This window comes from Muscardinus avellanarius (genome assembly GCF_963383645.1).
Source record: "Muscardinus avellanarius genome assembly, chromosome: 9".
In the NCBI taxonomy this organism is placed as follows: Eukaryota; Metazoa; Chordata; class Mammalia; order Rodentia; family Gliridae; genus Muscardinus; species Muscardinus avellanarius.
Genome location: NC_137795.1, coordinates 52,912,483 through 52,939,154, shown reverse-complemented (window position 1 = coordinate 52,939,154; position 26,672 = coordinate 52,912,483).

Genomic DNA, 26,672 nt, shown 5'->3' with positions numbered 1-26,672 from the left:
TTGAGTTGCCATTTGTTGGGATGAAGTAGAAATTCAGGAGTAACTTTAAGAGAAAGACTCTAGGGATTTTTGTTGTTTTGTTTGGTTTGGTTTGCTTAGAGATGTTTTAAATTTGAGATAGCTATCAAACATTTGCATGGAAATGAAAAGTCAGTAGTAGGCTCTTTGGATCCAGAATACATGAGAGAAATTAAGCAGAAAGCATTTGAGATTTATCAGTTCACACGTATTCTACTACATAGCTACATCTCCTGCATTATGTAATATTTAATGCCAGGAGAATAGATAAGATAATCTAATGAGCGAATGAAGATAGAAAAGAGTTAAATTTCAAGGAGGATGTGATCCCGTGGCAAATCAACCTTACTCATTGGGATGAATGGAGCAAAGAAGAGGTCTTAGGAGACAAAAGAAATAGGAGGAAGCCAGGTTAAAATTCTATCCCAATAGCCAAGAATTTTTTTTCTAGTACTTCATCAAATACTATTTCCAGATAAAGTATGATAAAGACCAAGAGATTTCCAGGGGATTTACTAAGACAGCAATGAGTCTCAACAAAATATCTGCATAAAGCTTTGAGATTGAGTAAAGAAAGTGTATTTAGAATAGATTTATGCAAGTGGTAAGAGAGAAACTGGGGACGGCTAGCATAGAAAATTCAAGGATTTTGATATTAAAGAGAACATAAAAATGATTCCAGCAGATCCCCACTGTCTGCCATCCCTTATCTTTTTTTAGGGTTAATCATACCTGGTATTCCTCTGGACTGAATGGGAGGAAGTTGGTGTACTTTCTCATGGACAATTTTCCTCACATTATCACAATCAATTTCTAAGTCTAACCTATGCCTGGTTGTTAGAAAACTTGAAAATATTTCTTGAAATATTTGTATTATGAATCATAATTTATTTTCCAAAGTGACATTTAGAAATCATTTGTTGTAAACCAGTGGTTTTCACTATTTTTCTATCATAACGCACATATACAGAGACAATAAGTTGTACATTTAAGAACCACGTCATTGTCCCACTCAGAATAACTAAGAGAAAATCTGATAATTTATTTGAAAAATAAAAGTAATTTTCAGAATTACTGGATTCTGATTAGTCATAAATTACTTCCTTCCTACTTCATAGCTAATGACATACTGAATATGTGTTAACACAATTTGAGAATTACTTGTATTAGTAACTGACATTTATCATTTAGAAAACTACAATCTGGAGGGATGATACAGCTGTCTAAAGCTGCCTCCCTTTGAGACTGAATGGCACAGACTTGCCCCAGTGCTCCTGGAAGACAGAATACAAGCAGCCGGGAGGTAAATACCAAAGGAGATGAAATGAGCCTGGGGACCATTTCTTGGCTGGAAATTCTTTTTATTTTTTCAGAAGGAATTGGGAGCCACTAAGACAAAGCAGGTTTTCCTGAGCTCTTCAGCCCTTAAAAATAAAGTAGTTAGCAAAGATATTTTCATACCTAGAGGAGAAAATCAGGCCAAGGATGCATGTTGCATTTAGTTCTGGGAACCGGAAATAACCAGAAGCTAATATAACTGTAGAAATTTCTTAACTATTAAGGGAAGAACAATATAAAGGTATAACATTTTGTAGTTTGATACCTAATTCGTCAGGGATTTCACATAAGCAATTTTATTTGATCCCAATTACAAAATCATGCAAGAGGCAAATTCTAATTTTCCATTTAAATAATGAGTAAATGAGACATATGGAGATATATATTTATTAAGATCATAGAATGAGCAAATTATAACACTAGAATTAAAGAAGATAGAAATTATAAGTGTAATGCTGTTTTCACTAAATCAAGTTATAAGTCATAACAGAAATTGAAAGCTGCCAAGAGATTGTGATTTATGTAGTAATTGGTAAAAATGATATAGGACCGTTGATGTCTAAAACATCATTTTGTTAAATTTACAGTTATTTATCTTACCAACAAACTGAAATACATTATCATTTAAAGTGATGATGTTCTTTCTCTCCTGTCAGGCCATGTCTGCACAAGTAGTTAACAGGGCACAGTGGATTTCCTAGGCCTATGATATACACTTAAAAGATCTTTCTGCCACCTTTTCCTGTATTGTTTCTCAATTTAATAGCTGTATCGCCTTGGACACATTAACTACTTTTGGCTTAATTTTCTAATCTTCAAATTAGACAATGTGCTACCTACCATAAAATGTGCATGTGAAAAGTAACAAGGATAAAATACTGTAAACTGAGCACAATGCCAGTCACATCATAAAGACCTATGATTGTTGTTTTTTGAAAACCCTGCTCTAATTCAGTCACAAAACATTATGAATCAGTTGAGAAAACTATATAATATATATGTATATATATAATATAAAATGACTTGAGAAAAACAATAAAAATATAGTGTAGAACAATGAAAATTTTTAAATTAAGAATTTGAAAACTCCATTCAGATTAAATAAAATTTAAGAGAAGTAAAGCAAAATAACAAATAGGCAAATCTAGTATTGATTTATCAGTCATAATTTTTAAAAATCAATGAGGTAATAAAAATGTGTAGTAGAGAGCTAGGCCTCAATTGTACCAAACTCAGTTCTGTTTTTATTTTTATCTGGGGCAATTATCATCATATTGACATAAGTATTTTATTTTCTTCCCTTGCGAAGATGTAAAAATCTGTGTTGGTTGGAATTTCTGTCTATTTTATAGGAAGAAGAGAATAAATAACACTTTTTAAATATTTGAAAAAAATAGGAAATAATATAGATGTTTACACTATTATCAGTTGATTTTTTTGCATTTTCATATAAAAGTAATGTTCTACTTTTAAACATTTTTTAGAAATAGACTTAAAAGAGACCTCTACGGTATACAAGAAGTTAAGTAAATTGCTTTTCTCAGTATGTGTAGTATGTTTATAATTTTATTTTCTCTGAGACAGATTAGCCTTAGATGATATATGACACCTTTTTTATTTCTGCTTTGCTTGGATTTTAGAAAGAATTTTTATCTTATCTTAACATTATAAGCTAGTATTAAACTAATAAATACTGTCTAAACTATGAATGTATTATGTTGGTGTACAATTATCTGTGGGGACATAACAAAAAGTTAATATCAATGAATCAATGACTCAACCTGAGAGCATAAATAATATTTTATAGAGATTGTTTGATGTTTTCATCCATGATAGATGAGACATCATACATATTTGGGTCTCAGAGCTATGAACAATGCTTGGAAGAAAACATGTTCTAAATTCAAATTGGTCTTGGTTATCTAGAAAAGCATCATAAATAAACATAATGGAATTAAATTGCAAGGTCATTGTAATATAACTTAGAGGAAAAAAGAAAACTGAACCAAGGTGGATAGAAATGCAATTCAACAAAAATAGCAAAATAGTTTAATCTACTCTATACTATTTATCAAGCACTGCCCTGGGCACTGAAGAGAATTTAAAATGAGTAAGCCCTGTAACCTACCCTCAAGAGTTACTTTTACATTCCATAGAGGAAGAAATGACAAAATAAAATGCAAGTTAAAATGCTGTAAGTTTAAGTGCTGAAGCAGAGGCATGCAAATAGTAGAAAAACATCAGAAAAAATAATTATAAATGAGATCAGTATATGTAACCTTCTTCTTGGCTTCAGCACAAGCAGCCACATACCCATCGTGTCTATGTCTTTATTCCAAACTTCTAAGTGGAGCAAACAGATCATGTCTATTAATTCAAAGCTCAGATACTCCCCTTGTCTAACTCTACTGGAGTTAGACTGGGTGAGTATAATGAATGCGTATAATGTTAGGTTTCTTGGACATCCATTTTGAACATAATTTAGACTTGCTAATACCAAAAGGAGGGCTTGGTCACGCTCGACACTAATTTCAGTTCTATAACAGTTCTCCATTCCCTGATCCACCACATGGTCATTCAGGTATCTTCTTTCCACAACTGCTCCCTGGTGACCACTTATGATTGGATGCAGCCTGCTTTGCTAGCTCTGCCAACAATCACAACCTGTGTAGCCTATGAAGATATACCACAAAGACCGCCTTTCAGTCACTCTGTGACATTCTGGACTGGGGCCTGCTTGCATTAAGCCCATTAACTAAACTCCCAGAAACCTATTTGGATAACTTTGGAATTATTGAAGGCAGTGACCACGGGTCTCTTTCTCTCCCTTTTGTACTCCCTGACCTCTGTGTATGTGGGTCCTTCAGGCAAGCTGTGCACCTCTTAGGATCTGTAAATGAAAAATCTCTTAAATTTCCACGTTGTGTTTGTGTCATTGAAGCCATGCCTACAACCAGTCTTTGATAGCAAAGCCACCCCGAAGGAACTCAGACAGGTGGATCTCCTAAGCTCTCCTCTGTTCAGGCCTTGGGCAGCTGTTGATGATACGATCTGAAAGCTGAGTTGATGGAGAAACTCCCATACTTTCATTCAATGTAGTGAGGAAGGGAAGGATAACACAAAATGGTGTCTTTGGAGCAGTGTGTTCCTAAAGGTAAATGAATATGCAATTACCTCAGCTTGGAATTTGAGCATCGGTAACCCTCAGGAATTATTGAAGCTGGAGAAAGTGCTTCTATACATTATCTATGAAATCTGAAGAGAAGAGATGAGGAAGTTAACAGAGTCAAGAAAATTACTTGCTTTTTTCTGTTAATGAAGACTTTATTTTTTTTTTTCTCTTGTACTAGGGCTTACACTTCCAAAGTACACCCAGCCCTTTATATTTTGAAACAGGGTCTCAGTTGCTGAGTTTCTCAGAACTGTAATTCTATCCCAGACTCCCAAGTACTAGAATTAAATGAACATTTAAAATTTTGTATTGCTAGGAGTGGTGGCACATGCCTGTAATTCCGATACTAGAGAAGAGAGAAGAATCGCAGGTGGGAAGACAGCCTCAGCAATTTAGCAAGGGTCTCAACAATTTAGCAAGACCCTAATTCTACAAAAAAAAATATAAAGAGGGCTAGGAGTATAGCTCATAGGTAGAATACTCCTGAGTTTAATCCCTACCAACACATACACACACACACACACACACACACACACACACACACACACTGCTATGTACATATATTTAACTACCAGTGTCAATTTCAAAGAGATGAGGAAGGAGGGGGAGGGAATAGGATCCAAAGAGAAATGCTCCAAGTGTTGTGTGCATGCATATTCCTACTGTTCTGTAACTCAGTATGATGTATAATTACAATCCATCAATAAAAGTATAATAATCTGACTTCTCAGAATATTCTTAGCTCTTGAGAATGGATAAAAAAGATGGTGGGTTGAAACATGGAGAATGCTAAAAAAGGGAAAACAATGTTGACATTTTAAGATATTTATTTTAAATTTAAGAACAACCTCAGTGCTATTATTAGTCTAGCTACTCAGTATGGAAAGCTCAATGGTATTTTGATGAGAACCTCATTGCTATCTACATATGCAGATATAACTTGTAACAAAAGGATATTTTTTCTGTAAGATCAAATTCAAGAGACATATATAATACTTGGTGGAGTTAGCATAAAATAGAGCAAAAAGAAAATGTTAGATACTTTGGTCTGACAAAAAGATCTTAAGCCAATGATTTCTAGCAGTCATAAGACAGATACGGAGCAGAGAATGAGAAATATCATCTGATATCTGCCATTCTGTTCAATCATGAGAAAAATGACAAGATAAAACTGCAACATCCCTATCAAAACTGTCATTTCTATGAGTAAAAGAGAATGTATCCGATCATTTCTTATAAGATCAATTTATTCTTTATTACTATTCTTATTTTTTGCTTTCCAGTAGGAAAATTCATTTCATGGGTTCCAATATATTTCAAGTGCATTTTCCCCAAGTCGCTGATGTTTAGATAGTTAATAAGTCACTACGGAGTTTGTGGATGAGAAAAACATAACCCTAACAGTAATCCTGTGTTTTTATAAAGAATGCCTGCTGCCTTAAGGTCATAGGCTGTGAAGCCACGTTAGTGAAAGAAATTAGTCATAATAACATAGCCCAGCCCAGCAGGGATTTATTATGCATGAACCACTTCCATTTTTTGTTTATTTGAAGTGAGCTGGATTGTGAAAGTGTTGAAATTTCCTCATGGCACACAACTTAAAGGGAGGACCCTCCTTCTCCCCCACAGCATGTCAGGTTGTTTGAGATTACTTGGAAGATAGGATCTCTCTCCAAGATGAAAAGTAAAGCAAAGATTTCAACACATGGAAAATTCCCAACTGGATAAACAAGAAAGTTACCACACCTGCAACTGAATATTCAATTCGATTTTCTGAAGAACAGCACATGTGATCATCTGATTTTGAGATGAAAGTAGATATGGTTCCCCAAACAGAAATAAGAAGGTCTGAATTTTGTTGAAATACACTTACTCTTAATTATGAATGGGAGAATGTAGAAATCACACTCATTATTCTGCAAAGAAATTAGTTTGAAGTTTCTGTAATGCCTTTGACATATTAATAAGCCTTAGAGGACTTTCATAAGGGGCTTAAGGATTTTATAACAGTTTTGAATAACCTGAATTTGTGGTTTATTTTCCCCTTAAGATCTCTCCATGGATCAAGCACATCTTGCTTCCAAAAGTGCACAGGTGCATCTCTGATTTTTTTCTTTTTTACTTCATTACCATCTCAATGGTATACTCTGGGAACAAACACCTGACTCTGGAATGTTTGGGTAAGGATTTGGTACGACATTATCATCTCAAATCACAGTTTCATTTGGTATTTTGTAAAAACAAATTCTCTTCTGTAATATATGCTAAGAATTTTGAAAGTCTAATTTAACTTTACATTATACAGAGAGATCTTGTTGTATTACTGTGGAGAAAGCACCCCACCTTATCACCAAATTGTTCTCTTACTTGGGAGATATCTCTGGTTAAATTACAAAGATTATTTCAAAGTTTTTTTTTTCAATTTTAGAGGTTGCAAATCCCATTAATGTAATAATATTAAATCAGAAACACCTATTGGAATGTTCATGTGAAAATCTCTATTTGAACCAAGCCCAGGAAATGTGAGGATATGGAGGAGGTGAAGGAGAAGAAGGATTAAGTTGAGAACAAGGTTTAGCAAAGGAAATTGAGATATAAAAGCTTATAATGCAAGATGGTCTACTATATTTTCTTTAACAGAGACAGTGGACTACATCAACAAATCATAATAATTAATATAGTTCTTTACTGTATACAATGACAAAGAGTCAGCTGATGACATATGTGCAATGTGTATCAATCTCAGAGAGAAAAACATTGAATAAAGAAAGCTAAACATAACAAAAAAGAAAACTTACTCTATGAGTTTACTCATAATAAGAACAAAAAAAGGCAAAAAAATTTTAGCGATGGAATTCAGAAATTTGAAAGTAATTAGTGACCATGTTCAGAAATTTGGGGTTAACTCTGGGAGGGAGAATGATGACTAGAAAGTGACCAGGCTGCACACACCTGCACGTGTGGGCACACAGACACCCCCCCAACACACACACATACACACAATCCATCATAAACTCTATGAGAACCAACTATTGGCAGATAGTCTTTAAGATGGCCCTCTTTGGTCTCCACTTCCCACTTTCCATGGATAATTCTCTCCTGGAGTGTGGACTATGCCTAGTGACTTGTTTGTAATGAAAAGAATACCACAAATTATTTTCATGAGTTGGTTACATAAGACTGTTATTACTGTTCAATGAGCAGAATCATTGTCTTGCTGACTGCCCATGGTAAAGCAAATTGCCATGGTGGAGAGGCCTATTTGACAAGGAAATGAACAGTCTTCAGCTATTTGCAAAGAAGGGACTGAGGCCTTCCAGTCCAACAACCTTAAGTCATGCTCAGATCCCTAGCCTTTAGAATCTGTGAGATAATAATTGTTGTTTTGAGATAGTATCTCCTTGGGCAATTAATTATGTAGCAACAGATTAAACATAAGTAGATGATGTCTGGAGGCCAAATTAGTCAATAAGCTGCCAAATTAGTCAATAAGTTTGGGAAAACTAAAAACATTTAATAGTATGAAGCAGGCTATTTGAAGTTTTTTTTTTTTTTTCCTGCAATAATGTTCAGCTAGAGGTAGGTATGCAAATAATCCTATGTTGGGTTTGTCTTGGACTAAGAAGTTTCCCAGGACATAAGACTTTCAGTTTCAAAAGCAGGACAGTCTTGGGCAAAGTAGGAGAGTTGGTCATTCAACATCTTGGCTACGGAATCATATAATTGTGTGGTGAGCCGCCATTAAAAGATGGCGCCGGCTTCCTGCCTCTGAGCTTGATTGACACATGGCTGTGCAGGAAGCAACTCCATATTTGGAGGCTAAAGTTATGTAACGCATGACGTGGTGGTGGCCTGACGAGCATGAGCCAATGAGTGAGTGAGACGTGGCAGGAAGTGATTGGGAGAGTTAATGTTTATAATGCCCTGCGCAAGGCAGATCTTCGCCATTCCGCCATTCCGCCATTTTTCTTCGACTTGTATCCTGAATAAACGGCTTGCAAGAAGAGCTTCATGTTGCGTCTTAATCGCTGGTCGAGGGACACGACAACTGGTGGCCCGTACGGGGAAGAGAATCAGCTCTCGTGCGTGAAGCTCAGAACTTGCTGTCGTCAGGGAAGGTGCACCGGTAAGTCCCCTGGTAAGTTGGGGGGTCTGCGAAAAATGCGGGTAACCGCTCTCACCTGTGGATAAGGGGAGAGCAAATCCAGTAGAGCTGCGATCAAAGCGGACGCGGGAAAGTGAAAGTAGAGCTGTGGTCAAAGCGGACCATTTTTGAGTTTCATTTTGAGCTTAGTTTTGGGATGGGGGCTTCGCAGTCTCATCCAATTTTTTTGGCTCTCCAGGAGCTACTTCATTCTAGAAGTTTAGAATTTAAAAAGTCTACTTTAAAAAAATTTTTAAATGATTGTGACAGCGCCGCTCCATGGTTTGCTGTCTCAAGTAACCTGACAGTTCCTAGTTGGAAAAAGCTTGGTCGAGATCTTGAATATGCCAAGCAACAGGGAAGCCTTAATCCCTGTGTTCTACCTATTTGGAAATTGGTCAGAGGTTGTTTAAAAGATCAAAAAATATCATGATGCTATTAAGGAAGGGCAAACCGCCCGCAAATTACTCAAAAAACAAAAATCTGAGGAGCATAAGTCAAAACGGGCAGTTAGTGAAACAAAGGAACCTGTCCGTTCCTCACTCTATCCAAATTTATCTAAATTTAAAGGGCCAGACTCCTCTTCTGATTCTTCTGATGAAGAAAAAGGTTCGTTAAAGAAACAAATGGCATGTGTGTCGATTCATTCAGCCTCAAAAAAATCCCGTTTGCCTAAATTAGATACGGACTTTCCTATGCCCTCAGGTTTACAAGAAATTCCTCCCCCGTGTTATCCTCCTCCTGGGCCATCGCCATCCTTACCATCTTCTACTCAGGGATCTCATAATTCCTTTTGCCCTCAAGTTTGGTCATGTGTTAGAACTGAGCTCCCGTTGGCCTTTCCTATTTTTCAAGATACACAGGGCGCTTGTTTTTATGAACCCCTTGATTTTAAGGTCATTAAGGCATTAGCAGAATCAGTTTGCATGTATGGGGTTACAGCTTCCTTTACATTATCCCAAGTGGAAGCTCTGGCTAGAAACTGCATGACGCCAGGGGACTGGAATGGATTAACACGAGCGTGCCTCACCCCTGGACAATTTTTGGAATGGAAGGCCTTTAACATAGAATATGCCTCTGATCAGGCTGCTGCTAATGCTCTTGCTGGAAATCCTCAATGGGATCGAGATATGATTTTAGGACAAGGGCTACATGCCCAAAATCAAACCCGACTTCCTTTGGAAGTTTATAATCAAATAAATTTTTGTGCTATTAGAGCATGGAAATCCCTTAGGGGCTCAGGGGAATCTGCTGGTAATCTAACCAAAATTATACAAGATCCTGCCGAGCCATTCGCAGATTTCGTAGCTCGTCTCCTTGAAGCTATAAGTAGAGTTTTAGGTCCTAATGTGGAGGTGGCAACACCTTTGATTAAACAGTTAGTTTTTGAACAGTGTACAAAGGAATGCCGAGCTTCTATCCGACCATACAAGGACAAAAATATTGAGGACTGGATGAAAATCTGTCGAGAGTTAATTGGCCCTCTAACTAACGCGGGTTTAGCAGCCGCCGTTATGCAGTTAACTCAGCGCTCCGGGATAAATCCAGGAGCCTGTTTTCAATGCGGCCAAATGGGTCATCAAAAGCGACAATGTCCACAAAAAAAACAAAATTTGTCTATTAAAGGAGGCCTTATGGTAGTTAATCAGCGCACTGATTTAGTACAAGAACAAGTTGAGATATTATGGCAGCTTGCTCAGCTTGGATGTGAATGGAGATACCCTGGTCTCTGTGTTACCAGCGTTCAATATGAAAACTCTACAAAAGCCGCTAACCTGTCTCGGGAGTTGTCAACTTATCTTTTAGGCAACTGGACGGGAGAATTTGAAACCCAACTAGAGAGATTACGCACTGCCGTGGTCACCATCAATTCGACTCGTGTGGACATTAGTTTGGCCAAAGGACTATCATCTTGGATAACTTGTGCCATGAATCATCTAAAGGAATGGGCTGGATTGGGGGCCTTGATGGGATTATTGGTTGTGGCTGTGTTGTTTTGTGTCTGGTGCATTGCTCGTCTTCACCAAAGTTTTAATCATAATACAGCCATGTTTATACAGGCCTGTGTGGCTATCAAGGCGGGACAATCACCCCAAGCCTGGCTCGTGGCAGCTAAGGCATAGTGGCTCAGTTTGCAAGGCAAAGCACTGCAGCTGAGGGCACAAGTTTGGTCCTTAGGAAGAGTACACTTGACTGCACACGGGTTAGGCACCCAAGTACCCGTCCCTAGAAAAAGGTGCCAGTGATTAATAGGGGTCAAACCTCTGCTCTTACCTGTTGCCTATAAAAACAAAAAGGGGGAATTGTGGTGAGCCGCCATTAAAAGATGGCGCCGGCTTCCTGCCTCTGAGCTTGATTGACACATGGCTGTGCAGGAAGCAACTCCATATTTGGAGGCTAAAGTTATGTAATGCATGACGTGGTGGTGGCCTGACGAGCATGAGCCAATGAGTGAGTGAGACGTGGCAGGAAGTGATTGGGAGAGTTAATGTTTATAATGCCCTGCGCAAGGCAGATCTTCGCCATTCTGCCATTCCGCCATTTTTCTTCGACTTGTATCCTGAATAAACAGCTTGCAAGAAGAGCTTCGTGTTGCGTCTTAATCGCTGGTCAAGGGACGCGACATAATTGTGCATTTTTTACTTAGAAAAAACAAGAGCCTTAATATTTATTATATTGCTGAATATACAAAATAAAAATTTCCAAAAATATTTTAATAATTTCTGAAAATCACAAGTAAAATAGTTTTGAGATTTAACAAAAGGAAGCTATAGATTCTTTTTCCCCCTCCCTCTTTCTTTCTGTCTCTTCATGAAACCAGTAACTGAGAAATAAGTTATTCTATTTCAGTGAAATAAAGCTCTCAGGCTCTATTTTAGAGGATCTGTGAGGATTTATTGCTGTTGATGATGGCAAAGTCTCGCTGAAATGTTGTGAATCAAGTGAGTGAGGTCAGTTTTCACCAGAGTTGTCATCACCAGTCAGTCTCACTGCAACAGTCTCCATGGCAATGACACTTCAGGGATGAAGAAAGAGAACAGTGAGATAGAACTATTGGCCTTATACAGGAAATGGTATCTTCTACTGTTGGACTTATGGGAAAGAGGAAGCGAGTCATTCCTCCACATCACCTTCCTTCCACACACAGTGTATCTCCTCTCTCTAACACACACACATACATATACACGCGTATCAAAAGACTGTTTCTAACTCAACATATCTCTTTATTGCCTATTATAAATGCTGCATGTGTGCTCTTAAAAATGATGAAAAGTAGCTGGGTGTGGTGGCACACGCTTGTAATCCCAGCACTTGGGAGGCGGAGACAGGAGGATCACGCAGGTTCGAAGCCAGCTGCTCTGCCTTAAGAGACCCTGTTCCCAAAAATAAAAAAAAAGTATAAAATAGGTCTGGGAATCCAGCCCGAAGGTATAAGGGCTTCCAGGAACCCCAGTACCACCACCAAAAAAAAAAAAAAAAAAAAAAAAAAAAAAAATGGTGAAAAGCAAAAGTTTGCCATTCAATTACTGTTTTAGATATTTATTTATGTTTAAAGAAAATACAAGGTGAATCAAAAATAATGACTGGCATTTGTTTCAAACTTTTGTGAATACATGGTTTCATATATTTGCTTAATGAGAGGTTTATGTTGTTATACATATTGAAGGTGTTAAATTTCTAGGAAAGCAAATACCTAATAATCATCATAAATATAAAGGTGAAATCTTCATGCATCAGGTAATTTAGACAGTATTCAGATCTAATTTTCTGAAGTCATTTATCCCATTAACCTGGAGAGTTTCTGTAATTATTACTGATTTTATCTCAATGCCTTGGGTGATAGCACTATAAACTCTAGAAAATTAGAAAAGCCTATTAAAGTGTAATTACATCACTCAGATAAGAACTCATAGATGGTCATTAACATCCACTCACCCATTAGTATGGATAAAATAATCATAAATTTCTTTATTTACACCTTAGAAGAGATCAAAGATGTAAAATAAGACTCAATGTATTTTGCTGAGGAATAGAAAAACTTGAAGTGTATGCGGCTTTTTTGCTGAATTATTAAATGAGAAACACCAAGAATCAGGGAGTTAGCATATACCGTGGACAGTAGAGAATATCAACAATGATATGCTTGTTTTGTAACTGAATTTTAAGTTTCATTAATGATTTTTCTCAAGTTGGTTTTTTATATTGGAGTCAATCTTGCAGAGATGCAAAAGCAGAGATTCAGTATTGGATATTTATATAGAAAAGTACACAAGCGGGAGTTTCTTAAATATAGTCTAATATTTTAACACATCTTTTGGCATCTTGTAAATATGAGTATAGCCTCTATTTTTTCTTGATTTTTAGCTAAGAATCATATTCTCAGATCTTGCAGAATCTGGTAACATGAAATAATATCCCTGTCTGAACTAAACTCTTAGAACAGTGAAGTGCTCAGAGTTAACACAGGTTTATATTTCTTGGAGCTGAAGAAACTAAAGGGAAAAGTGGCAGTTCCATTCAGCAGGGGAATGTCTAAGATAACTTACAGTGTAATGATTTTAAGTAAAAGTTTTGGAGTGAGTTCTGTGATAGACTGTGATGCTTACTTGTACTTAATTTAAAAGTTTCCACTTAGCTTATATCTGTCCTGCTTTCAAGGAGTAACAGTAACTGTCTTCCTTAAAGAAGCAGTGGAGTACAGTGTTCAGCTCTAGGGCATCTGGTGTCACTGAAGGCTGAATTTCCAGATCTGTTTCTTCCTAGATTTGTGATATTGGGCAAATTACTTAACCTTTCAATTTCCTCAGCTATTAATAGAATACCACCTATTCCCGGATGGTAGTTTCTCCTCGCAGTATGTATGTATATATATATATCACATAGCAACACCTCAGTTCTTGCTCCTTTGTGTGGAAAACATACACACACACACACACACACACACACACACACACACACACACACCACCACACAAATGGGAAGATATAAAAAGTTTCTGTAAGGAAGTTATGGCACCGTGTAAGGAAGGTCGAAATGAGAGGGAGGGAGAGAGGGAAAGAGGAAGAGGGAGAGAGAGAGAGAGAGAGAGAGAGAGAGAGAAGAGTTACATTCCAGAGAAAAGTATTTAGGGTCAAATATGGCATGGAATTTTTCACATGTTGAATCTTATATTTCCTCCAGCAGCCACCCCACCCCCTTCCTCATGCATATTGCATTTGGGGTATTCAATTGCCTTTTCCACATGGTCCCTTAGTGCCTCTGCATTGTCTCCACCATTTCCCATGAGGAAGGGGTTTAGTCTTTTATTATTTTTTATTTTTTGCAGGTCTGGGGATGAAACCCAGGGGCATTCAACCTCTGAGCTATACCCCCTTGTCCTATTTTTTATTCTTTATTTTGAAACAGGGTCTCACTAAGTTGCAGAGGGCCTCAATAAGTAACTGAGGCTGTTCGTGAACTGGGATCCTCCTATCTCAGCTTCCCAAGTGCTGGTATTACAAGCATGGCTACCATGCCCAGCTTCAAAATATTATTTTTAATGTAGAATTTTTATACTGAAAAATATTTTGTACTCTCAGCTTCCTGAATGCTGGGATTACAAGCATGTGCCACCATGCCCAGCTGGGTTGAGGCTTTTGATAGCTTTGTTTGGGGTCCACCCCAATCTACTTTTATCTTCTCATGTCTAACTAGCTATTTGACATATCCACTGTGAAAACTGAATTAATTAAGGCAGCACCTAGAAGGAGCTTTCAAGTTGAGAGTGATGGATTGGAAAAGGAGTGGTTTGTGAAAAATATAATGTGGTCTTCCAGAAACCTGACAGATATTATTATCTAAATGGAAAGGAATAAAGGAGATAAAGAAATGCATTGGAGCATGTATGGTGCTCAAGGTGGAATATGCATGTATTACCAGTACATGAAAGGTTGAACCAGGAGGATTGAAGGTTCAAGGCCAGCCCCAGCAATTTAGAAAGACCCTCAGTAAATTAATGAGATCCTTAAAAAATAAAAATGGGAGGGGTTTGGCTTGGAGGTAGAAGGACCCTGAGTTAAATTACCACTACCCAAAAAAGAGAAAAAATAAAAATAATATATTATATTGTAGATTTATATTATCAAAAGACTAATGAGCATGATGGCATATGCCTCTAATCCCAATACTTGGGAGGTTGAGACAGGAGGATTGCGATTTTGAATACAGCTTCAGCAGTGTAGCAAGATTTTCAGCAATCTAGGAAGACCCTGTTTCAAAAACAAAAAATACAAGGGGCTGTTGGTGAAGCTCAGAGGTAGAATGCCCAGTATGCCCCCCCCATAAATAAGTAGAGTTATGACATATGGAGCTGAGTATTAAGTAGATATCTAAGAGTTTTTCTGGGGAGTTATACTGCCTAAAGAACCACCAGCTGAGACCATTAGAAACTGTGACTGAAAATATTTAAAGTTTAAAATATTCACTGGGCCACCAATCTCCTAGGGCAGAAAGCAAACTAAGAAGGCTAATCAGTCTGAAAAAAGGATATATTACTGCATGGATACTTTATATGTACCTCAATAGAGTGATGATAAAGAATTTCCAGCAGAGAAGCTTACTATCAGGCATCAGAATCAGATGCTTAACAGATATTCCCCACTCCCAGGATGGCAAGTCATTAGCATGTCTGCCTTACAAGACTTCAGAAGCTGGAAGGAGCAGTGCTTACTGTTCTTCTCTGATTCTTATACATCACCTCTGGGTGTATGTGTTGCATTTCCCTACCCCTCTTTGACCAGTGTATTTCAGGTCTGCTTAGGACAGCACAACTTGCCCTTTTAGTCCAGGATTATCAGGGTTAAAAACAAGCTCTATCTATGTGGTGGCCCATGCTTGTATTTCCAATGTTTGGGAGGATGAGACAGGAGGATTGTGGTTTGAGGCCAGCCTCAGCTACTTAGGTCCTTTGCAACTCAGTGAGATCCTATTTCAAAATAAAGAATAAAAAATAGGGTTGAGGGTGTATGCCCCTGGGTTCCATCCCCAGTACTGAAAAAAAAAAAAAAAAGAGTCCTATCTAAACCTGATTTTCAGGTTACTCAGCATTACCCTCTCCAATAGAGAATACTATAAATCCCCCAAGGACATTCATCTTGATACTGTGATTAAATGCGGCTTTCTTTTTCCTTCTTTGAAAAGACAACTAATATACTTATTACAAAAAAGGAAAACTATGCATTGATCAGCTGAAAAACTCCTGAGATATGCAGATCTTCCAAATGTTGAAAATGTTGACATATTTCTTTATACAATATCACAGTATTGTATCCTTTAATATCTCTGCCAGACTCATCTGAGAAGTGTGTAAGTATTGAGACACTGTCAAGATTTTTGTGGCAAAATAAGTTTTGTAAATTTAAATTTTTATTTAGAAGCCCAAATTTAGTCACTGACAATAGTCACTGATAGTTATTTCCCTTGAAATGGCAGACTCAGACCATTTTTGAGAAAATATCTGCTCAATACCAAGTCTAAATCACCACAGTTTTATCACTTATTCTTTCATGAAATAATGAAGTTTTATGGAAAAGTTGTATGCTTAAGCTCACAACTCAATCGAATGTTTTTTGACATGAGTGTGCGTCTGAGTGTATATATGTTTGTGTGTGAATTTCATCACACAAAATACTGAAAAAACAAGCAAGGGTCATTTCAATATTGGTATATTTATTAGCCTGCTTATTGTCTAAACTTAATTATTTGATCTTTTGAAGTATATCCGCAAGCCAGACAGTTAAAACTAAGCACCATCTTGCTGTCCCTCAGAATAAATGTGGTGATATGTATTTTAGGGGTGGTCTTCTCTTTAAATTTTCTGAGCACTCAACTCCTGCTCAGGACTCTTTATGTTTGTGCAATGAAAGGCTTTGTAAAATAGAGACAGGGACTCTCTTTGGGAATGAAGGAATCAGATTTCTTAAGCTCCAGATTCATCTCCTGTGATGTAAAATCTTGTATGCAAAAGTATCAGCAGCCTTCTTTGCATCAGGAATAGGGACAGGAGAAACCAGTGCAAGTGAAGGCAAATACTTCACTCATTGCTTTGCTGTGAGCAGTAGATTATACTTTGCTTCTAATTCATTAGTCTAGTTTTGTTTTGTTTTGTTTTGTTTTATCACTCAAAACTATGACTTGCTAATGTGTTAGTTTCCAATTAGGATGAAAATCCTAGACTTGTCATGGATTTTAACTGTTATTTGGAAGGATAAATTGGTGTTAATTGGTAGGGCACAACATAATCGCCTCAAAATAAGTTATATAACATGAAGAGTTTGCTGATTTTTATTACATTGTTTATCACATATAGATGCTTAGAGACATGCATTAAAACCAAGTAAATTGGCTATTTAAACCTTTCCTGTTTTTTTAAAGAAAATCTTACATCAATAAATTATTATAGAAGTTTGTTAAAATCTAAGTTTGTTAAAATCTACCACTGAGATGTATTTACATGTTTTCTGAGAAGACTGGTCTCATGGAAAAGAACCAAAACACAGTCTCAGTCTTTCAAGAATGTTCATTGTGATTATGACCAAAACAGTTCCTTTATTCTTTAATATTTTACACAAACCTTATATAATTTATGATATTTTAGGGAAGAGAAAGAGAGACAGAGAAAGAGAGAGGAGTTCAACCTGGAAAGCAGGTCAGGCAGTCAATTTGCTATGGGTCTCAGGTGGCTGTCTCTGGGTCCGGGTCAGTGGTGCGTCTGGTCTAGCTGTCAGGCCCAACCTTAACCAGTGCCTAACCAGAACTGAAGGTGAGGACTTGCCCAGTGGCTTCCAGCATACCTGGACCTATCAGCATTCAGCTTCATGATTGGTAGTTGTCAAGGCAAGCTGGCAATACACCTTGGCAGAAGTTGCAGGTTTTCAGTCTCAGGTGCTGACAGTTATAGTCCTCAGATTGCTAGGGACTAGATGGCTTTGTCAAAGTTCTCCTGGTGAGCAGGGCTAGCACCTGCAGATTGCCTATCAGGTCTTGAGCATGGGCACCTTGAGCCTGGTGCCTGTGTGTTATCCCTGATACCTGGGTGTGTTATGCCACACCTGTGTCTGCTGTGAGAGTTACGCTTGCTCACTGCATATTATGCTGGAGTGTGGTGAACCACATCTGGCTGTACTTTGGGAGTTAGTTCCTTCTTTAAATGTAATAAAGTCTCCTCCCGCTTTTTAAAACTATTTGTACTCCAGTAGTACTTTTTTTATTGGTGCACTGTAGTTATACATTTTAATGGAGTACAAGATGGTAGAGGCATCCATGCACAAATCACTCAGCCCTTCTAGTAGTACTCTTTATCTTTTTATACTTTTATTGGGGCATTATAGTCTCACATAATAATGTAGCTTATAATGATAGTGGCATACATACATACAATACTTGGGCTTTACCTCGGCTCCTTGGAGTCAGTAGTACTCCTTATATTTCTGTTTTTTTTTTATTTTTATTGATGAAGTATAGTCTCACATTATAATGTGGATCATGTTGACAATGCCATATATTCACACAGTACTTGGTACCACCCCACCTCCTGCTTCCCCATTTTCCTCTCTCCTGATTCTGAGTGTCCAGGTTAACAAGGTTATATTCAAATCACGTAGTCAATGTAGCTTTTTCATTAATGAACCTCGGACTTCTTCATTTTTTACCCATCCTTCTAGGCTTTACTGAGGTTTCCCTTTAATATATGGAGTCCCTCTAGTATCCCTAATACTCCCTAGCTTGAGCACATTAAAGAATATATTTGTCACTTCTCTTTCTGTGCTTGACTAATCTCATTTAACATAATGTTCTCCAGGTGTTTCCATCTTCTTACGAATGACATAATTTTGTTCTTTATTATTTCTGAGTAAAATTCCATTGTGTGTATTGCCCATAATTTTGCAATCCATTCATCGGTTGATGAAGACTTAGGTTGGTTCAATATTTTGTCTACTGGGAATTGTGTTGCTATGAACATGGGTATGCATATGTTACTGGAGCACTCTAATTTCACCCTTTTTGGAAATATACCCAGTAGTGGTATAGCCAGATCGTATGGTGGTTCCATTCCTAGTAGTCTAAGGAGTCCCCACACTGATCTCCATAGGAGATAAATAGTTTGCTTTCCCACCAAGAGTGTAGAAGAATTCCTATTTTCCCACATCCTCACCAGCATTTGTTATTTGACTTTATGGCTGCCACTCTAATTGGGTTTAGATGGAATCTCAGTGTAGTTTTTATTGGCATCTCCCTAATGGGTAATAATGTTGAAAATTTTTTTCATGTATCTATTGGCCATTTGTATCTTTTCTTTTGTTAGGTGTCTATTCAATTCAATTGCCCATTTCTTGATTGGGCTGTTTGTTTTGCTAGTGGAAAGTCTTTTAAGCTTTTTGTATATTCTGGATATTAGCCCTCTATCAGAGTAAGCAGTGACTGGTAAAGATCTCCCATTCTGTAGGCTTTCTCTTTAGATTTTTTTTTTTTTTTTTTTTTTTTTTGTACTGGGGTTCCTGGAAACCCTCCTATCTGCGAGCTACACTCCCAGACCTATTTTTATACTGTTAAAATTTGGAAACAGGGTCTCTTAAGCCAGTGCAGCTGGCTTCATTCAAAACTGCATGATCCTCCTTGTCTCTGCCTCCCAGACGCTGGGATTACAAGAGTGTGCCACCACGCCCGGCTCTCTTTAGATTCTTGATTATTTTCTAGATCCCACTAGTTAATTTTTGTTTTAATTTCTTGTGATATGGAGGTCTTGTTGAGGAAGTTACTACCTGTGCCTATATGTTGGAGTATTGAACCTATGCCCTCTACTATTAATTTCACAGTCTATGGTCTGATTTCCAAGTATTTGACCCATCTCAAATTGATTCCTGTGCATGGTGAGAGGTAAGAATTTAGTTCCATCTTTCTACAAATAGGTAGCCAGTTCTCCCAGCACTATTTGTTGAAAGGGCTGAGTTTTCTCCAGCATATGAATTTGGCCCCTTTGTCAAAGATCAATTAACTATAAGTGTGGGGGTTTGTTTCTGTATCTTCTATTCTGATCCATTGGTCTGTGTGCCTGTTATTGTGCCAGTACCATGATGTTTTAACTACTATTGCTCTGTAGTATAATTTGAAGTCAGGGATTGTGGTGCCTCCTGCATGATTCTTATTGCTGAGAATTGCTTTGACTATTCTGGATCTTTTCTTTCTCCAAATGAAATTCATGACTGATTTTTCTAAGTCTATGAAGAATGTCTTTGGTATTTTTATAGGAACTGCATTGAATCTGTATATCACTTTTGGGAGAATGGCTATTTTGATGATATTTATTCTGCTTATCCATGAGCAAAGGAGATCTTTCCATCTTCCAAGGTCTTATTCATTTTCTTTCTTTAATGTTTTATAGTTTTCATTGTAGAGGTCTTTTACATCTTTGGTTAGGTTTATCCCTAGGTATTTTATTGCTTTTGAGGTTATTGTAATGGAATTTTTTTCTGTATTTCTTTCTTTGTGGATTTATTGTTGTTGGCAGATACAAAAGCTACTGCTTTCTTTAGGTTGATTTTGAATCCCACCTCTTTGCTGAATTGGTTAATCAGCTCCAGTAGTATTTTGGTTGAGTTTTTTGGTCTTCTAGATATAAGAGTATGTCATCTGCAAACAAGGATAATTTTGATTTCTCTTTTCCTATTTGAATTTCTTTGATATCCTTCTCTTGTCTTATTGCTATGGCAAGAGTCTCGAGGACTATATTGAAAAGGAGTAGTGATAGTGGGCATCTTTGTATTTTTTCTGATTTTAGAGGAAATTCTTACAGTTTTTCCCCATTCAATTGATGTTGGCTTTGTATATATTGTATATTTTCTTAATGGTGTTGAAATATGTTCCTTCTATTCCAATTTTCTGCAGTGTTTTTAACATGAATGGGTGTTAGATTTTGTCAAATGCTTTTTCAGCATCTATTGACATGATCATGTTTTACTTTGTTCTAAGTTGTTTTTTTTTCCAGGGTCTTCATTATATTACACCAGTCTCTCCTGGCTTTCATGACTTGGGGTGTGAAGTCTGGAGTGATTTTTATTGTTTTGCCCCTGAATGTCACCCATTATTTTATTCTCACTGCTTTTAAGATTCTTTGCTTAACCTCGATGTTGATATTTTTGATTATTACATGGCATGAAGAGGTCATTCTTTGATCTTGACTTAACATTATTCTGTATGCCTCCTGTACGTGGATGTCCAAGTTTCTTTCCACGTTTGAAATTTTTTTCTGAAATTACTTCTATGAAGAGATTATGAATACCCTTGGTCTGTAACTCTATCCCTTTTTCAATGCCTTTTATCTGGGAGTTGGGATGTTTTATGTTGTCCCATAGTCGTTGGATATTTAGGTTCTATTGTTGTAATGTCTTCTGTTATCTGTTGACTGTCCTTTCAGTTTTGAATGACCTGTATTCTATCAGTAATATTCTGTGTTTTATTTCATCTAGTCTTCCAAAATTTCTTTCTTATTGCTGTCTTCATTTTATTTATTGATTCATTTTACTCCAGGCCTCCTTCTAATTCTTTCTTAATATCTTAATTTCCTCTTTCATCTCCTGTTCACTTATTTTGAGGCCTTTCATCATATTGAAGATCAGGATTTGGAATTTTTCTTCTTGCTTTTCTTGTAGGTCAGTATTCATGATTTCCCTTATTTCCTCATTGTTTTATGTTCTCATATTTTCAGTATTCTCATTTGTGTCTCTGTTGTTTTGGAACCTTCTTTCTCATTGTGAGTTGTGACAGATGATGCTCTAGATTGCTGTTGGAGATGATTCCAGCTGCCACTAACACTTTGATTTTAACACTGAATACTGTGTCTTCTATCACCCCACTGTTATTCTACCTATAGATTGTCAATACTGAGTTGCTCTGGGCTTCTTTCTGCTTGCTTGTTATGGTGGCATTGATGGTTTCCAGCTGTTAAGGTTAGGTATTCTGTCTGCCACAATCTTTATAAAAAGTTAGTTCAGTGGTGTGGGCAGAAGAGTTTGTAACCTATGCATTTTTTGAAACTTGATGCACAGTTTATTGATCATATTTTTCTACTGGCTGTGGTTAGTTTATCTTTATTGTCTGTTTGTCCTTCCCTGTGGATCACCTCTCTGATCCAATCTTAGCCATAGTATATTAGAGGTTACAGCAGGTTCATGCTTGGGTAAGTAGTGTTGCTTTCAATGGTGAGGGTTAGGTGAGAGGGAAGAACTGTTGTGATGGGTACAGGAATAGGGTAAAGTAGAGGATATAATCAAGTTGAGTAAGAGTTTAAATATCATAAGGTAGTATCTGGTTGAGATGAAAGATAGTGAACATATAGTAGGATTCTTGTAGTTAGAGTATTTAGGTATAGAGATATTAAATAGTTTGGATATAGAACAAGAAGATACAGAAAGAGAAAAAAAAGTTTTGAGAGGAAAGAATAGATAGGATAGAGGGGGAAAGCTTGTAAAAATAATGGGTGAGGGAGCTAAGGAACATGCAGAAAAATAACAAAACACTTAACTAACAATATTAACTATAGTGAATCAATGACCAACCCAACCGAAAAAACAAAACCTAATTACAGTGAAAGAAAAAAAAATTTGCAAATTTACACGTACAGACTCCACTTGATGTCTGAAAAGACACTTTTAGCCATTTAATGTCTGTTCACTGTAGTAGGTTCTGGAGCATGCTCCAATGTCGTTCATTTGCTCAGTAACCTATTGTCAGATTTTGGAACCACTTTTTGAGTGTTTTCACACCTCTTGTCTTTCACCACTTTGTGCTCAGGGCTCAAGGTGGCGGGTGTCACTGTGAAAGAGTTCTGTGTAAACCCAGGGCTTTGCACTATCTAGACCTGGGCTGTGTGCTTTCCAGCCCTGGGCCTGGACCTCCCTGTGACCTGTGTGGGTACTGTGTCCTGGATACTATGTGCCTTTCCTTTGTCTGTAGGTTATAATCCAACCACCTCAGGGGTGGACCACCAGATCTTAGCCTGTTAAAGTTCCTGCAGCTGCTCTGGGAGATCATCTTTTGAGAAACATGGCTAACTTACTGTTTTGTGGGCCTGGATCTCTGAAGGGCTCCGTGTGCTGCTGTGGGTGCCAGGTTCTGGGGATTGCATGGGCTTTAGATATTTTTTAATGTTTAGCTCTGTCCCTGAAGCATGATGCTGGTCACTTAAGATGCTGGAGTTCTGCGTTACTTACATCACTTCCAGTCCTTGGTTTTCTTGCTGGAATTTTTGGGGGCTGCGGAGTTATCAGTCATGGTTCGAGCAGGTGGCCCGAGGTGGTGTCACATCAGGTCAGTCATGCCCCTGGGCTCTTTGCTATTGATCTCGCATTCTGACTATTGGGTTTTATTCCACCATGGTTCCCTATTTTGTTTGTATGCATCTTTGCTGCTTTGTTTTTCTTGTCAAGGGGCTGCCTTCTCTGTAGTTGATTTTTATTTGTTACAGCTACTTAGATGTGCTACATTTCGCAGTCACTATTTTCTCTCCTCAAAAACTTGTCTTTATTTTTAACCTGGTTTAATGGATATTTAAGATGTTAAAACTTCTATATTTCACTAGTTGAAATATTTGTCATTATGTAGTGATTATCTGTTTTTTTTTACTTGAAGTCTAAAGTTTATACAAATAACATAACTGTGTCACTGTGTCATCTTTATTTTGATTAGTAACTAGTTGAATGCAAAAATAGACACTTATGTTTGCATGTGTGTAATTATTTTACCCTGAAACTTTACCTATCCTTATAAATATGTTGGTGATAATCATCATATAGTCTGTTTTTGCTCTGTTTAATTATGTATTTAAATATTTTTTCCTGGGTCATTTAATTGATGGTATTGTAATTTTATTTGGGTTCATTTCTAAAATCATTGCATGCTTTTTTATTTGCCCATCTATTTTAGTTTTTTTATTGTATGCTATGTTCCTTGTGGTTGGTTAAATATTTTCTTTTGTGTTTATTATTTATCCTAGTTTATATATTTATATTATATTTCTATTTTTATTATCCTAAACAATTTAATATGCATACTTTACTCATCAATACTTAAATACTTTACCCTTCATTTTATCACCATAATGATGTTAGAACACACCAAACTATATTTATTCAATTCCAAATCACATTTTGTTTTGTAGTTATTTCCTGCTTTGTAATCTTATAGGACATGTAAACTCTTTTATATACACATGTTTATATATGTTCCTATGTCTACTAATTTACATGTCCTTTGTTTGCCCAGTATTGTTTTTGAACTTCATCTGTACTACTGGTATCTCTGATTTCTTTTTTTAAAGTCCCTTAAATTATGTTTTTAGTATTTAGATTATTCAGGGCTTTTTTTTTTTTTGCAACCCCTGTTATTTTGAGGTTTTTCTCCCAGAATAATTTTATAGAAGTAAGTTATAGAGTATATTTTAAGTTAAATAATGAAAATTTTCTGTCATCATTTAGAAGTTATATTCCACATTCTATCTTTCATTGTGATTAAAAAGTTAATGGTTTTTCATTCCCTTTTTATCCAATACATTTTTCTCTGTGGTGGTTTAAGATCTTAAAATATTTTCCCTTTGAAAACCAATATAAATGCTATGCTTTTTTGGGTTATTTGTGAATGTGGCTGTGTGATTATTCTGCTCAGGCATTATTTGACTTCTACCAGAATATCAAAATCTTTCATTAATTCCTTGAAAAATATTAAGCAGTATATCTTTAAATATTGCCTCCCAACTATTTTATTCTTCTGGTCTTTAGAACATTTATTATATATTGAAATCTTTACCTTACTCCCTGTACCTTAATTTCTCTCTCAAATAAAAGAACATGTACGTACAGAATTCTGACAGTATTAATATCCCTATCATCAGAAGTTACACGCCCTGTATAATCCTAGGACATAATAACTCAAAAGAGTAGGCTCTACCAAATGCCACAACTGACTTTAGAAAAAAAGATTTATGCCGGGCGTGGTGGCGCACGCTTGTAATCCGCGCTTGGGAGGCGGAGACAGGAGGATGGTGCAGGTTCGAGCCGAGCGCACTGGCATAGGAGACCCTGTTTCCAAATAAAAATATAAAATAGGTCTGGGAGTGTAGCTCGGAGGTAGAAGGGCTTCCAGGAACCCCAGTACCACCAAAAAATAAAATAATAAAAAATAAAAAAATCATAAATCATAAAAAAAAGAAAAAGAGATTTACTTGAATGCCATTGACCCAATCGGTAAGTTCCCAAAAGGGAGTTAGTGTTCAGCTGTGGGGCAAGATGGCGTGAAGGAAAATCCTCTTGGGACCTTTTTTCCAGGGGACCATGTTTGGCAGTCTATCACCCACCCAACTACCTCCTCAAGGGCAAAGTAAATTGGGTAAAAGAACATATGGCTGCTTTTAGTATAATAAAATGTAGTGCAAGGCCTTCACCAGTAAAAGGAGAGAAAGCCTAACTAACACCATGTTTGACAGTCCCCACAGTAAACAAAGTCAATACTTAAGAAGGAAGAAAAGACTTTCTGCATCACCTTTCCCAACTCCAAGCAGCTCAGGTGGGGAGGGATCGCTCCCTTCTGGGGGAGGGAGAAAGAATTAAACCCAGGCTTTAGATTTGAAGTCTAGCTTCAGGCCTGTCATTGAGAAAATCAATGCCACACACTCCCTACTACCAGACCAACATCTTCAAACCTTGTCCCTTGGATGGCCGTAGACAGGCAGCTGACTGCTTTACTGCCCCACCAGTGGGCAGTGAGACTCAGCCACTGAGGAGAAGGACAGGAAAGCTCGTACAAGGCTTTGTCTTGGAGCCCAGTTTCAGGCCTGCGGCAGAGAGACACAGCACCTGGAAGAAAATAAAGCCCAGAAAAGTAGGCCAGAGCTCATAGACAGAGCCCCATACCAGTCAGCATTAAACAGAGACCTGTTGTCCAGCAGGAGAGCATTGACCTTCAGCCTGTATAATTTTCAGTATTGGATTGAGCTTGGGGCATACCTGTCCTCTTCTCAGGACAGTGCAGGTTCCAGAGGCTGAGCCTCAGGTGCAATCTCATTTAGTGCAGAGTTAGTGACCAAAGCACAGTTCCCACTGACCATCTCCCAACCTCTGTAGCACACTACTCCCAGGCCAGTGCTCTCAGACAAGGCTCAGTAATGTCTCTGCATCAGGCAGAGAACTGTCCTCATGGCACAGATTCATGTTTCAACCTTCATCACTGATGACTACTGCCTTCACCATCATTGTCCTAAGCCTGTTAGTACAGCATGATACAATACCCTATTCACTAGGGATAGGAGAAGGTAGTAAGCATAAGTCTTTTCTCTGGCACTTAGTGCCAGGTTGAAAAAATCTAACACAGTGGGAAGGGGAAGAATGAAGAGAAACAAAGAAAGGTTATTCGAACTTTGGAACACTATTAAAAGAGTAAATATTTTGGGTTATTGGTATGCAAGAAGATTATGTTGTGATTAAGATGTATGTGTAAAAGGTAAAAAGAAGATCGTCATGAATCCAATAGTAACACACACACACACACACACACACACACACACACACACACACACATCAGATACAGGTATCTCAATTCACTTCACTAGACTTAGGAGCATAAAGCTCAGGAGAGGTAGTATGAAATTTTCACAGAACTAAAGAATAAAGGAGAAAAAAATTAAAAAACTGTCATCCAAGAATATGGTCCCTAGAAAAGCTATACTTTAGAAATGAAGGAGCAATAAAGATACTCAAGGACAAATAAAAGCCAAGAAAATATATCTCCACCAGACCTATTCTATAGGAATGCTAAAGGAAATAAATTCTTCAAACTGAAAGAAAGCAAGATTAATGAGCAATAAGAAAAAATATAGAAGAAAGAGTTTTGAAAATCTCACCATAAAGAATTCATTAATGTTGAAAAGATAGATATGTTAACCTGATTTGAATATGACACAATGTATGCATTATG